The sequence below is a fragment of the Rhinatrema bivittatum genome, chromosome 12 (assembly GCF_901001135.1).
Source record: "Rhinatrema bivittatum chromosome 12, aRhiBiv1.1, whole genome shotgun sequence".
NCBI classification, from domain to species: Eukaryota; Metazoa; Chordata; class Amphibia; order Gymnophiona; family Rhinatrematidae; genus Rhinatrema; species Rhinatrema bivittatum.
In genome coordinates, this window is record NC_042626.1 from 24492619 (window position 1) to 24508804 (window position 16186).

The following is a 16186-nucleotide window of genomic DNA, read 5'->3' on the forward strand; positions in this document are numbered from 1 at the left end:
GCAGGAGGCGTCGGTCCTGGAGTGCCGCAGACAGGCCTGGCTTTCAGGATATCCACAATGAATATGCAGGAGAGAGATCTGCCTCCATCGTCGCAGATATGCTGAAGACCAGACCTCTTTGCAGCGCTCCAGGGCCAGAGTTGCCTAGCCCTGCCGTAGAGCCCAGTTAAGGGGGGGCAGTATATCAGTCGAAAATAAGGAAGGCTGGCAGAGTCTGATACAGCTTTGCGCCTCTGCTATAGTGGGGGGGTGGTGACTTTGATAAACTCGGGACTTCACCTTCCTCTGCCCGCCACACCACGCAGTAAGCACATGGGTATTTTATTACAGTGGTATCTGCACTGTGTGAGGTCACGTTCCTCCCAGGTCACGTTTGGGCCCCTGCGTGTCTGAGCATTCCGTGGCTTTCCGGCTCGTGTCGCCTTGCCAGTCACTGCTGAGCGGAGGCGGATCTCTCCAGCTCAGGCCGCCTGCCTGCGCCAACCCCCTGCCCGTCGTCTGATGACGTCACGCGCGTGGCGAGCGAGGCACGGGTAGACGGGCTCCTGTCTGCTGTGTGGGGGAAGTGGCAGGGGCCAGGAGGTTTAAGGCCTTACTGCACCATAAGAAGCGCACATTACCATATTCATTTCCTCCTATTTTTTGTTTTAATCTGTGTTTGAACTGCCTCAGCAGCGGAGAGCAGGCCTTTCTAGGTGTGACTAGTTCTGTTGATTTCACTTCATTTTCGCTTGGCTATACTGCTCTACTCAAAAAAAACAAACCCAAAACTGGACTCAGGGCGGTTTACATTATGTAATTAAATAATCAAACAGTTGAAAAGAAAACAATCTGGCACACGTCTGTTCCTTATGCGTGCCACATTCAGCACGTGACCTGTGACAACGCTGTCTTTTAACACTTAATTATTATCGTTTTGTTTTGTTTTTTTTTTACCTGCCAGTTTTCTCCTGCTCCTTTGTACTTTATCTATGTACTTAAGAATATTTTGTTCTCCGCCAGACCATCAAATGAGCTAATAGCGGCATGCAAGAAAAATGATGAAAATACAAAACATCTAACGGCTCGAGTCAAAACCAGGGCTAGGACCCACCTAGCAAAACCAGGGCTAGGACCCCCCCCCCCCCTTCTCCATTTTAAATATTCTCCCACCCTGACAACTCAGTCTGGTCATTGCATTGACGGACGGCCCTGGGCTGGGATCCGTGCACCAGGGCTCCTTCCAGGAGCTTACAATGGTCGGCTCTTGAATCTCTCTCCCTCTCTCCTCCTTCCCTACCTGCCCCCACTTTCTCTCGGTGCCATCCAGTGACTTATTACTCCGACCCGTCAGCAGTCTGGGGATCCACAGTTCAGCTCTCTGCTACCTCACCAATGAAACACTCCATAGAAGTAGTGTCTTAGTTATTGATTTCCTGAAGGGAGGTTGCTGGGATTGCTCATGGCAGTTTTTGTGTGTGCGTGCATGTGTGTGAACGGTGTCAGGACCCAGCACCAGTGGGAGTGTCTCACTGAACACAAGGGCATGTGCCATTAGCTTTCCAGACTGTACCGCTGAGGACAGAATCTGAACTGTCTGTTCTGTGTGGTTTTTTTTTTGCCTGTGTATAGTGCAGAAGACCTGTCTATCCCACTGAAGGCTGTGTTCAAAGGAAACTGACAAACCCGTTCAGCACATTACGATATTTCAGCCAGCACTGACAGAGACATTTTCTCAACTTATGCCACCCATTGGGTGAAGCCCGTTATGCCCTATCATTGTTATTTATTGTTTTACTAGGGAATTTAGTGCCGGTGTAAGGTGCTGGAAAGCAACAGGCTTTGCATATCCTCTGAGCAGGCCTGTTCCACCTCATGCGAAGGGGGCCAACCAGTCCTTGAGCCTTCCAGGGCTAGAAGCGGCAGGTTCCGTGCCCGTCCCCTGAGCCATCCACGCCTAGCAGCAGAACTGTCCTTGGGGTGGGTGGGAATTGGGTCCCACCCTGACACTGAGACAAGAGAGCGGGTTGGATGGAGCTGATGCGGCAGGTACTTTACTGTACACCATGTTCCTCCTCACTACTTCCAGGTTCACTGGTTGGCCTGATGTTATTGCCTCACCCTTTCTGCTCATCCCATTGAACCGTTTTCCATGGCTGTGGCCAGGCCTGCTCTTCAACCTTGGGAAAGGGTGGAATAAATATCTCCACTGCCTCTCTGCTGTTCAACCTTTGTGGGGGGAGGGCAGCCTTGCTTGGGCATAGTTGCCCCAGGCATCATACCTCTGTAGAGTCACTGCTGCCTAGGAGGGACATGCTCGAAATTCTTGTACCCATTCCTAGAAGCATTGGATTCCAGCGGTGATAAGCTCTCTATTCCTACATCTTGATAGTCCCAAGCATAAACGACTAGTTTCCCTCTCAGCTCTAAATGGTACTGTAGTTGTTTGCATTACATACACAGAGCCCGATTCACTTAAGGCTTTTCTCCCATTCTGTGTCTATGGGGAAAAAAAAAAAAAAAAGATGTAGTGAATCAACCCTTGTGACACAGTTTTGTGAGTCAAGAAAACAACAAACTCTTGGCTATCACATTCTGTCCTTGATTGCTTGCATCAGGGGAGGTCACGTTCTCCTTCCCGACCAACTGTGCTAGCTGGAACTGAGCCTGTAATGTAGACGAGGCTCTAATCCTCCTGGCTATTGATCTTTCACCTTTGAGGGACATTTCTAATTCATTTTGTTTGAATGTTTGTATGCTTGCTGCCAACCAATGGCAATTTACAGGGACTCCAAAGCAACTTTGTCACTGTGCTGTGTTAATAAATTAATCTCCTGGGATAAAAATCACATATGCTTGAAACACTCCCGAGGCAGTTTCTTCACACATTAATAAACAGAACCTCCAACAAGTTCTGACAACTTTCTACAATATTCAACAACAAAAGCAACAGGGTGGCTAGTATGTCTCGCAAGACATACAAACAGTAACCAAGTCTCTCTATAACCCTGGATTTACAGGAACATTTCGAATATATTTTCAGAGAAGAGCCCAGTGCTGTGAACAGATGAAATGTCTGCCTCCTACCGCAGTCCTGCCTCAGGCAGTAAGATACAGACAACGTGATACAATGACCTGCTGGTGAAGTGACTCCCACCTGAGACCGGTGCTCTACTGGACATGGCGCTCCATGGCGTGCTGTATTTTTGCACCAGAAGCCTAGCGCTGTTACATCCGTATTTCCCACTTGGAAAACACACGGCGACCGAACAAGTCCAAACGCAGAGGCTTTCAGTGGCCATCGACACAACCTCAGGAGTTTCCCGGCATTCGGGCACGAGTGCCCAACCGAATGCATGAACTGAAACTTCCAAAACTGCCCTCAGCCCAACAAGTTATTTCTCAAACATCCGTCGTCGCTTCTTAGTTACTATTCAGTGGGAAAAGCCACCCCGCAGTACAATATCTCTCTCTCTCACACACACACACACCATAGCTTAAGCAAACACACAGGAGAGTGGTCCCCTGACAAAGTCCTTCAATTGCCAGGGATACAAGGAGACCTATTATGTTAAGCAGCAGTACAGAGAACCCAGACAGAGGCATTAACAGATTTACAGATTTTCTTACTTTCCATGAACCTAATTCACAGTTAATGCAGAGCTGAATGTTTAATATGTGAACTGAAGGTTATTTCAAACATTGCAAGGCCTTTTCTAAATAGCATTTTAATCTCAGTCAAAAGAGAGGAGGAGGAGGGGGGAAAGAATTCTGATTTACAGACTTCGTCAGACACGAGACTAGGAAGAAGGGTGGGTGGAAGGGCCTCTGGGAGCACGCTTTTGTTAACACTTTTACAGAGGTTCTCTCTGTCTCCGATCAGTTTGTGATTTTTTTTTTCTTTGTATTGTTTCTGATGTCATTTATTATTCAAGAAATGAAAGAGTGAGAAGCTCTGAGAGGAAGAGCAGCTGGAAGGTGTGCAAGAGCAATCTACCCGCAGAACTAAAATCAACAGTCGAAGAAAGGTCTAGATGAGTGGGCTTTTGGGGGCAATAACCTGGAAAACAGAAGAGAATATTTATAAGCCCCTATTCTATTCTGCGGCATAGATGTCCTGAGAAAAGCACTGGTCGGTGTTACAGAGGAATGATCCATTGTTCCATGCTGCAGCACAGGCACCATGAGAAACACCACTATGACAGAACAATCCCTTGTTCTATTTCTGTTCTATACCGTGGATACCACTGGTAACGCAGAGACTGTGGGGACGGGGCAGGGGGGTCCCTCAAAAGAGATCAGCAATCATATAGCCTAGTGGTTACAGCAGTGGGCTACGAGCCAGGAGACCAGCGTTCAAGTCCCACTGACACTCCTTGTGACCTTGGGCAAGTCACTTTACCCTCCATTTCCTCAGGTACAAACTTAGGTCATTTAACAAAGTGCTATATGGCATTTTTGCATGCGTTAAGGCGTTTTTGCATGTGTTAAGCACCTTTAACACATGTGAAAATGCCTTCAACGCATGCAAAAGCACCATAACGCATGGTGCATTATGCACCATGGTTATGCACCAGGTGCAATGCAAATCAGAAAAAGGGGAGGATTGGGATTTGTGGTGATATTAAGCCATGTGATATTCACAAAGTGTTTTAAGCTGCTGGAGAGACAGCCTAGCTATGTGTGTGTGTGAGTGAGAGAGAGAGAGAGAGAGACTAGTTATATGGGCCTCATACTAGGTAGGTATTTATACCTATATATGAGGCCCATCTAGTTACTTGAGGTGAGGTTTAGGTATTAGTGTAGGGGTTAGGGGCCACTTTGACATTCAGAGTGAGACGTACAAACAGAACAGTGCACTCTTGTGATGATTTGATGTCCTTTGGAGTGAGGAAACTCACCCAAAGATGATATTTGTACAATGTTCTCTCAACCTAGCTTGATGGACTCCCCACCTGGGTAACATCAAGTTAAAATGATCAGATACTTCAAAACTGGCCAAAAAAGATTCAAAGACCTAGGATTCTTATCTCATTATAAGCCATAAGCGAAAACCTAAGATGTGCCATGATGAGTCAGATCAAGGTTCGCTGAGCCCAGCATCCTGTTGTGTTTGTGGCATTGTAGACCCTTGGTCGCAATGGAGATGACTCTGCCCACAGGGAGGGGCCCTGTGGGGAACCACTGCGATAGGCTGAACTCAGAGAGCAGACTCAATAGGGATAGAGTCTTTATTGTACTGCTGTAGGTAGATGGTGAAGCAGGAAGGCAAGGCATTGATCCACGATGTGCCAGTACATTCAACAGGCTCAGTAGTGTAGTCTCACCCAGATGGTCACGATAGGTGGGAGCCCGTAGAGCGGGTAACACCACGGCTGGTGGGTGGAGCTGGAGCACCAGATCATAGAGGTACTCACGGAATGAAGGCGTCTTCCTGATGGTAGAATGATGGGACCGAAGGTCTGTGGTGCAGGATATGAGGGCCGGTAGGCCCTCGAGGAGCGAGTACCTAATATCCGATTTCCTGAAATGTAGAGAGAGAGAAAGACCCCTGAGGAGCAGTTGTCTTTAGTTAGTGAGGACCCCAAAGGGAAGTTGGAAGTGAGAGACCCCCGAGGAGCGGGTGTCTAGAGCTTCTGCTGGAGCAAGGCCCTTGGAGTGATAGCAGTGTCTAAGCATGCAGCTTAGAGCGGTCAGAGTAGCTAAACTGAAGTCTTTGCTAACTCAAGGTGGTAGCGGAAGCGGAGGCTTGTTATACCCGGAGGTACTGAGGTAATTTATTTATTTATTTATTTATTTAACATCTTTTATATACCGTCCCTCAGAATCTATCGGAACGGTTCACAACAAATAATAATTAACATATCAAATATAAAATTAATTAACATACAATATAAAACTTATAACTAAACTTTTCCAACTAAAATTACTCATTAAAATGTTATAAAATATAACTCCTATCTTACGACACTCCAATTCTTCTTCAGTGTGTAAAATATAACTAAAATCCTAATAAAATTATAAAATAAAGTTATAAAATAAAGTTAGATTCAGATTCAACCTCCTCCCCCTTTCTGCTTTAATACATCTAGCATGTCTAAAATTGACACCTACTATAATTAAAATAAAATTTCAGTATAGACTAAATAACCACTATCTACTTTAAATATATTCTTCAGCCTTCTTAAGACTGATTTGATCTCCATATCTTCAACCGTAATTTGACTTATTCTGTATAAGCTTTAGTAAAGAACCAGGTCATGCTGTGGGACCACACCCGAGGCTCCCACCATGATATGTATTTGAGCATCAGAGAGGTGCGCGCTCACGCCCTAGGAGGTCACGGGAGTGAGCATGGTGGACTGGGACACCGATGCTCGCTTGGAAACACCGAGACCCTCTGCACTTGACACCGGAGGCAGCCATCTTGCCCAAAGAGAGTGAAAGAGGAGAAAAAGAGGTAAGTCAGAGCGGTCGCAGCCGTCTGCGACCGACGGACGCAACACATCCCTGTCTCTGCCAGTGGCCAGTCCAGGTCACAAGAACCCGGCAGATCCCCAGCAGTTGATTTATCCAAGGGAAATCTTGCCTCACAAATCTCCTACATTTTTATGAAGGGGTGAATAAACATGGACAAAGTTGAACTGGTAGATGTGGTGTATTTGGATTTTCAGAAGGTGTTCAACAAAGTCCCTCATGAGAGGCTTCTAAAAAAACTAAAAAGTCATGGGATAGGAGGCAATGTCCTTTTGTGCATTGCAAACTGGTTAAAAGACAGGAAACAGAGAGTAGGATTAAATGGTCTGTTTTCACAGTGGAAAAAGGTAAACAGTGGAGTGCCTCAGGGATCTGTACTAGGACCGGTGCTTTTTAATATATTTATAAATGATCTGGAAAGGGTTATGAGTGAGATGATCAAATTTGCGGATGACACAAAATTATGCAGAGTAGATAAATCACATGTGGATTGAGATAAATTGCAGGAGGATCTTGTGAGGCTGGAAGAGTGGGTGTACAAATGGCAGATGAAATTTAATGTGGAAAAGTGCTAGATAAAAGTGCTTAATGTGGAAAAATAACCCTTGCTGTAGTTACATGATGTTAGTTTCCACATTAGGATTTACCACCCAGGAAAGAGATCTAGGTGTCCTAGTAATTGTCGGCTCAGTGTGCTGTGGCCGTCAAGAAAGTAAACAGAATGTTAGGAATTATTAGAAAGGGAATGGCAAATAAAATGGTGGATCGCTCCATAGTGAGACCGCACACTTGAATACTGTGTGCAGTTCTGGTCACTGCATCTCAAAAAGGACATAGCTGCACTGGAGAAAGTGCAGAGAAGCGTGACCAAAATGATAAGAGGCATGGAACGGCTGCCATTTGAGGAAAGGCTAAGGAAGTTAGGGCTGTTCAGTTTGGAGAAGAGATGACGGAAGGGGGATATGATAGAGGTCTACAAAATCATGAAAGGACTTGAACAAGTTAATGTAAATCAGTTATTTACTCTTTGGATAATACAAGGACTAGGAGGAGCTCCATGAAGTTAAAAAGTAGCTCATTTAAAACAAATTGGAGAATTCTTTCTCACTCAATGCATAATTAAGCTCTGGAATTCATTGCCAGAGGATGTGGTTATGGCATTTATTGTAACTGGGTTTAAAAAAGGTTTGCATAAGTTCCTAGAGCAGAAGTCCATAAACTGCTATTAATCAATAAGATTTAGTAGCATGGGATCCTTTCATTTAATATTTGGGTACTTGCCAGGTACTTGTGACTTGGTTGGTCACTGTTGGACACAGGATACTGGGCTTGATGGACCCTTGGTCTGAACCAGTATAGCATATCTTATGTTCTTATCTCGCTCCCAGGGATAATAAGTACTGCCTTTCCCAAGTCTACCTGACTAATGGATTTTTCCTCCAGGAACATGCCCCATCCTCTTTAATATTGTCTGTCACCTTCTAATCTCCCATCAACCCCAACACTCCCCCCTTCACACAATTATTGGAATGCCTTGTATGATTCACTTTTATTTTCTGATAATGTCATCTTTAGTTCATTCTGCTCTGGCCTGAGGAAGGGAATACTCGCTCCGAACAGCTATTCAAGGAATGTATTTAGATCAACAAAAAAATATCACTTTAGGTTTTGGGTTGGTTTTTTTTTTTTTGGGGGGGGGGGGGGGTGTATGGTTTTGTTAACCTTTCTTTCTGTGCATTTATGTGGACTAACATGGCAGGCACACTGCTTTATACCCAGTACAAAGACAGACAAGATGCTTGATTACTATGGCATCCTTTTGTGTGACAGGTTTATTCCCACCCAGTTATTTATGTGGTTCTAAGTGACAAGGCGGAAGAAGGCCAGAGGTTACCTGGCCTTCTTGAACAAAGCTGAGGCAGCCACATTATGACCCCTTGAAAGGGGAGGTGTAGCAAGAACCAGCATTTTGTGACTTTTTGTAGCGACTCCAATTTATTCACATATCACAATCTTCAGAAACTTAATTAAGTTATTTCTCTGATGCCAATGCCTCATTGTTTTGCGTTCACATTTACTTTGATTCTTGTTAAATAAAATTTAAGTTAAAAAAAAATCCCCACCATCGAGCTGAAATTCCAATTTGTGCCTTTGTTAGTCCTGCTTTGGCGGGCAGATCCTTACGAAGCATTCTCTGCTCCTTTCTATGGGGGGAGAGAGAGGGAGGGAGAAACAGAAGGGAAGAGAGAATGAGGAGAAAATAAAGCAAGGAGAGAGCAAGGTGGACAGAAAAGAGCAAAAAAGTGAAAGATTGACAGATTGACAGAAAAGGAATGGAGAGTGGAGAGAGAAGGAGAGAGAGATCAAGAGAGAAATGGAGCAAGTGGGAGGGAGTGTGTGTGTGTGTGTGTGTGTGTGTGTGTGGTGTGTGTACGTGTCTAGATCAAATCAAATTCTCCCCCGACAATTTCTTGCCATCTACCAAGGGTGGGGAAAACGTGACATGGATGCGACCTGGCCGGCATGTCCATCCATTTTTGTCAAAGAAACTGCTGAAAGAGGAGGAACAAGAAGTCTCAGGCCATTCATCCAGTGAGGCTGCAGTGATAAAACTGTGGATAAGAAAAAGGAATCATATTTACTAGCAGCAGATGACACCTCAGTATCTTTAGTCACTGCTACTGACCTTGGCCCACTCTACCTCATTAAGAGATCAGGCCAACAAAATAAAAAAAAACCCTCAGAACGTCAGGAATAATGTTAGATTTGCTTCTAAGGCTCGACAACTTATTTTGTTTCAGAAGCTCTGCAACTATCTCTCTTTTAAAGTCTTTGTGCTGTTTACATTTTTTTTTCCATATTTCTGACAACAGAAAGGTGACAGACTAATAGAGAGAGAGGAAATTACCGGTAGGTTTGTGACTCCTGATACACTGATGAGTTTAGACTTTTGGATGCACTGATGTCTCACTGACTTATACCCAGTGCAACCATGATATTTATTAGGGATATTCAAAGGAACATTTTTGTTTTGGTTCATTCATTTATTTTGTAGAGCATCTCCAATTGATTCATTAGTTTCAAATGAAAAAAAATGTTTGTTTCTTTTGTTTATTCATTCATTTACCATTTAAATCAATGGAGGAAGCACTGCAGCCTATTTTGGGCTGCTAAAATTGGAATTTTTGAATAATTTTTAAAGAAACTGGTAGGTAGACATCATCAGAAGAATGAAGGCATGCCAATGCATCAAGACTATGTGAACGTGGCATGAATAGCCTAAAGCACCATAAAGAGGCAGAGAGGTACCAGCAGTGGCAGGAGTTCTCTATGCACTGTTAAAAGAACAAAGAAACAGCAAGAGTAGGAAGTACACTCCCGAGACTTCAAAAAATGATACCAACAACAGTGGCATGAACCTTTGAGAGGCAAAGTGGCACTAAGAGTGGCATCAACTTCCAAAGGCATTATGAAAGTTAAGCTTTTTAAAACTCTTCAGAAGAACTAGAGAGGAAATACAGAATGTTTCTTGCACATGTAGTAGGTATGGGTCAGCGTCACTTGATCCAGATAGCAGTTATAGGCTAGTTACAAAGATACTGCACCATGATTTGTCCTCTGGATGGTCTTCTTACTAATTTGTTCTGTCTCAGCTCTGACAAGGCAATGAGGTCACACAGGCAATAGCTGGTTAATAAGTTACCTGCACCTGTTTTTATTTAGAGCAAAGCCATAGATTTCAATAGGCTATAGAAATGAATGGGAAACTATACAAATAAAATGAAGATTATTTGTTTCATATATAGAACCCTTCCATTTGTTTGGGGGGGGGCACATAAGAAATGAATATGGGCTCTTTCATTATATTTTGTCCATTTGTTTCAAATGAATGCACATCCCTAATATTTATTCTGGAGTTTCAAGGAATGCTACGTGAATCTGGATGAATCTCTCCTCCATTACCAGACCTAACTCAGTCCTGATTCTGACTTGTGCACCCACCACCCTAGAAACATCCCCCAAAGGCTGCAAGATGTAAGCTTTCATTCACATCAACTGACACCATTTCTGAAACGCTGGCAAAAGCCAAGGAGGTCCACGTTTATGCATGATGGTACCCTGATGAGAGACAACTGGGGACCATTACAGGGGATGAAAAAATGATCTACACAAAATAAATGAATAGGCTTAAAACAAAGCAAATTTCATCTGCCCATAGTGACAATCTTTAAAAATTGTTCTAAACCATTTCCTTGTTTCCTAATGTTCAGGAAGGATTAGAATCATTTCCCTAAGGCTTGGAGATAGGAAGATCTACAGTCCCAGGCCATTTATGCATATTATTTTTTTTAAGTCATTAGTCTTCACCTAATTTTGCAAGTCAAGAACTTTAATATGAGAAATGTATGACTTGTCTCCTTCAATCAACACCATATTCATGGTTCTGCTCAGTGATCTACACCAAGGCAGATTGCTTTTTCAGCTACTCATTTTTGGAATTTATTAGCTGGGTCCTGGTCTATTAACAAGAGAAATATCAGTTTCCCTCAGTCAGGAGAGAAGCAAAAGGAAAGCTGATGCTTTCTAATTCTGTATTACTTGATTGTGAAGGAAGGGGGCGACACTTTGGAACCACAAACAGAATTCCAGGGATCCTAAAGGCAAAAGAGACATTTCTAGCCAAACTTGCTGGAGATAACTGTCTGCATTGCATAAGCACATCATGGACCTTTACGAGACCCGGTGGGGAAGGGAAAAGAGAAGCTTTTCTTCCAGGCACTGTGTAAACAAGGACATTGGCACGGAAATTTCCCTAAGCCCCAGTCAAAACTATCACTGTATATCCAAGGTGGCTTTATAAGCTTAGGGTGCTATAGTGAGGTCTTTCTGTACAGGGTGAGTTTATAAAACTGAGCATGGCTTGACTTAGCTGCAGTTTCTTCTCTTGTGTGTGTTGGCAGGTGATGTGGCTTTCCCATGGATGGTTCCCAATAGGCAGGGACCTTCATTTTCAGTTTTTATTGTTCGTTATTTTTCCCAGAAATTTATCAGGATTTATTATGAGAAGAACAAAAACAGGAGAAAATCAGTTGAAAAAAATATCAGACTTTATTTTGGTGGACAGAAGCCAGGACCATAAAACAATGATAAGCAGATTCTTCTACCCCCTTCTCTACCTCCATCCCCTGCCTAGCATGTTCCTCTCTCCCCCTCCCCCACCCCGCCAAGATTCTCAGTTTGGAGAAGAGATGACTGAGGGGAGGATATGATAGAAGTCTACAAAATCATGAAAGGACTTGAACAAGTTAATGTAAATCGGTTATTTACTCTCTCAGATAATAGAAGGACTAGGGGGCATTCCATGAAGTTAGCGAGGAGCTCATTTAAAATAAATTGAAGAAAATTCTTTTTCACTCAGTGCATAGTTAAGCTCTGGAATTCATTGCCAGAGGATGCGGTTACAGTTGTTAGTGTAACTGGGTTTTAAAAAGGTTTGGATAAGATCATAGAGGAAAAATCCATAAACTGCTCTTACGGTAATTAATAAGCAATAGTAGCTTGTGATCTATCTAATGTTTGGGTACTTGCCAGGTATTTGTGACTTGGATTGGCCACTGTTGTAAACAGGATACTGGGCTTGATGGACCCTTGGTCTGACCCAGTATGGACATTCTTATGTTCTTATGTTCCTTTTCCCCCTCACTCCTGTTGTATTTATGGACTCTTGGGCGGAGGAAGGACTGGTTCCACCTACATGGAGGAACTCTGCAGGTACCCACCATTGGCAGGTGGACCCGGACAAAGCAGATACCAATCTGGGCCTTCACCTATACCAGCCCATGTTCCCCTCGGGTTGAGCCTTTGGGTGCCAGGGTCAGCAGGACTTAGGTGGGGTCTCTGCTAACAGCCGAAGAGTAGGTCCGATATCAGCTAGGGTTGTAGGCAGGTGGAGGTTAAGCATGTCTGGGGTCCAGTCAATGGTGAGAGGCAGGCAGTGGTCAGGCATATCCAAGGTGCCGGCAATGGTCAGAAGCAGGGCAGGCTGGAACGAAGACAGAGGACAAGCTGAAGACAAGGCTGGAATGAACAACTGAAGACAAAGCTGGATAAGGGCAGGAGCACTGGAAGCAACACGCACTGCAGATGTAGCTGGACCCGTTGTTGAGGCAAGTTGTGACTGGAGCCCTGCCCTTGTATAGGCCCTTGGTCCTGACATCATCAATAGGGTCCGCAGGGATTTCCCACTGAGTTCCCTTTAAGTAGTGGCAAGGGGTGCACACCTAGGGAGATGCGCAGTGTTCAGAAACCGGCGGCGTCCTGCTGCATGATTGGCTGGCATGCGCTTTGGCCCACGCTGGCTACCAGCAGTGGCTGGAGGTCTTGAGCAGCTTTTTAATCATCCTAAAACTTGGGTGAATATCGATTTAATATGAATGTCACCTTTGGAAACATCAAGGAATTTAAGGGTAAAAATCGGTTTCAACTGAAAATGAAGGACCTTACCTATAGGGTTCTTTGCATCGCACTTTTTTTCCCTGGCCATCACTTTGGGAGTTAATCAGTCAATGCTCTGCTGCCTGATATCACCTGGACCCTCCCCTGCCTGGTGAGCAATAACAGGGTATTGCCCCAATTCCTCCCCTCGTCCGCCCCCGCCACCCTCCTACACCCATAACGATTAGCATTCAGATTAGATCAGTGCTTTCCTTCATAAGGTTGCCCATAATTATCATCTTCGGAGCACTTTACGTTGCATTTTCTTGTCCCTCTCAACGCTTCAGGGAGTCTGTCCAGACGTTTTTTCTTGGCACTAAACCCCTTCCACCACCTGCAATGGAACACATTGGCTCCTCTTCCTGTGATCTGGGACGCTGATTATGACTCCTGAACAGGGATGCCACATCACCCCAGGTCAACCGTACAGGCTGATCCTGTCCTGGTTCTCCTCTACTGTATGAACGAATGTGTAGCATAGTAAATAACAGCCGATAAAGACCGTCATTGTCCACCCACTCCGCCCAGTTTGCGACCATAGAAATTCCCATATGCAAACACCAACCCCTTCACCCCCTATATATCTTTTACATGACCTTTCAACTCTTTTTCTACCACTGCCCTCCATGCAGTTCTGATCTCCCCATTGATTTCCCAAAGAAAATCCGAAAGACACATTTTTGCAGTAGCACAGAATCAGGACTAAATCAGGAATGTTGAAAGGAGCAGTATGATGGCTGGTGAGATTACTTTGTGATGGCACACCTTTGTCATAATGTTCAGGTAGAAACCCTGATGTGGCATTCCCCAACCTTTAAAACACTAAAGAGATCTCAAACATGGCCTCTTATCACAAGAGCGCTGAACTCAACCATGAGACAAGGATCACTGCATGCGTCACTGAGACTTCGCCCTCATGCCTCATAGCATAGCCACAGAACGTTGAAATGGCCACATGAAGCACTCCCTGTTACTTAATTAAATAATCTCAGTGCTCCTGTTCCATAAGAAGGGGACATTACTGGCGTGCCTTTTCTGAAACATTACACAAGCAAAATAGCCCAACACACATTGAGCAGAGGAAGACAGCAAGCCTACCAGTGCGAAACCTACCATCCGATACACCCGCTGAGGAAATGGCAGTGCACGCACAGCAGAAGCCAGATGGAGTGCTTTGCTCCACAGAGTGAGCAGGGAAGCTCAGGGCTAAATGTGCAGCAAAGCTCTCAGATTAATGTCTCTCCAGGTGCTAAAACATTCTCCCATGAAAAAGAGAGCAGGCGAGAAGGCAACACTGAGCAAATGCAAGGACATAGAGTGCCCTGGGAACCCAGCTCAGCAGCTGCCACATGGAGGAGTCTCAGCCCTAAACTCCTGAAAACCTTGCAGGGCTACAGGCTGGCACGCAAGGCATTAAACATGGAGCAGAAGCGCAAGCAGTGCTGGGCAGGAGACTCAGACACTGCAAAAGCAATTACAGAGCAGGAATGGAATCACATGCAAATGCTCAGGTCGGAACCGGGTCACAGCAAAACCAGCCCTGTCATGGAAACCGTGCCGGGGCAAGAGAATTTGGTGCCCTGGATGAACCTTTGGTCATGCACCCCCTTCATCCCAGCTTACCTATTGACCGCAGCGCCAGCACAGCGCTCCCTTTCTTTGACAGTATTGGCTCTCCCCCTCTGGCCCTCACGCCGCTGCCGCCAAAATGTTGGCACTCTAGGGCACCTGCCTGGTTTGCCCAACGGAAGCGCCGGCCCTGCCCAGAAACCCATTTTTACCTCACACTTGTCAGAACAGATCACTCGCAGCACACTAACCCTGTCGCACAAACATGCCGGGATGAGTCACAGCACGTTAACCCTGTCACATTGATTTATGAAAGCTTTTCACTGGGTACACAGCACCGCTGTAAGAGGCGATGTGGCATGGAACAGGTTAATTTATGGTCACACTCTCAGCTCATAAGTAAATGGTAAGCTCTTCAGGGTCAGAACCTGGCTGGCCTGCCTTTATAAGTGAGTTGCTGCCCCGTTTCACACACTGACAGCACTACATATTAAGATTTAACAAAAAAATATGAATGCATTTATTGTACAGTAATTGGCATGGGTAGGGGGATTCCTAACAAGAGAAACACCACCTCCCCTGAAACCATGAGGTTGATATCAAACAGGAGGATTGACCACTGCTGAGAATTAAATCTTTCTTTCTTCCAATTTCAGACCTCCTGGGAGGACGGTGTTTCCCTGCCGCTTCTGGATGCCACATTAGGATTTAATAGAAAATAAAAAAATAAAAAGGCCCCTGAATTAGAAGGGGCTCTTTATCTCAACAATTAGGAAACAAAACATTTCTGTTGCATTTGCATGCACTTCGAGAGGAGGCAGGCGGGGACATGGGATACATTATCCCAGGTGGGTGGGAAACCGGCGCCTTCTCCACAGTGCGCGCAAAAGACGCCCTTTGATGGTTTAAAGTGTCTGGGATGAATAAACCGAGTCTTTATTCTGTAACATTAAAGGATAATGCTCTCTTCCTGAGAACAGATGGTATCCAGGTGAGTGCCGCCTGCCTTTAATGTGCCCCAGCTCTGCAAATGTGTAAAATGGACTCTTATGCTTTAGGTGCCGTTAGCAAGCCCTGGATAATAGCAGTGCTTAGCCGCTGAAAATGCTCTCATCTAGCCAAGCAATCTAACGAGAGGGGGAGGGAAGAGGAGTAAACTTGAGGCACCGTAGTGCAGTGCACAGGCTGCTGGAATCAGGTCCGATCAGGACCCTCCTCAAGGCTCCCAGTCCCAGAGGTTCCTACCTGCCACGTGACCTGTTTGGAACTTCCAGCCGCAGGGCGCCCTAGAATATGTTTAGTGCCTTTGCTTTCCGTCTAACTTCAGCCCTGCAGGTGCCAGGATGAATCAGGAGGGAGAGCGAAGCCAGGAGTCCCCTGCTGGAGACTGAATCACAGACACACGCATGAGCCTGCGGGCACGCAAGCTTATGTGGACACAAACAAAGTCACCTGCACATGAACCAAGATGCGCACAAGTACATAAAGACAGGGACACAAGCAGACACGTGTACTACATGCGTGCGCATGCACGGTGTGGCGCCCTTAGGTAGAGGTGCATGGGGCCTAGGCTCGGGCTGGGACCCTATCTGAGAGTCCCTGGCGTGTCTGCTCTCTTCTCCCCCCGTCGCTGCTCCTGCTTCGGCCTCTCTCTTTCTGCCGCACC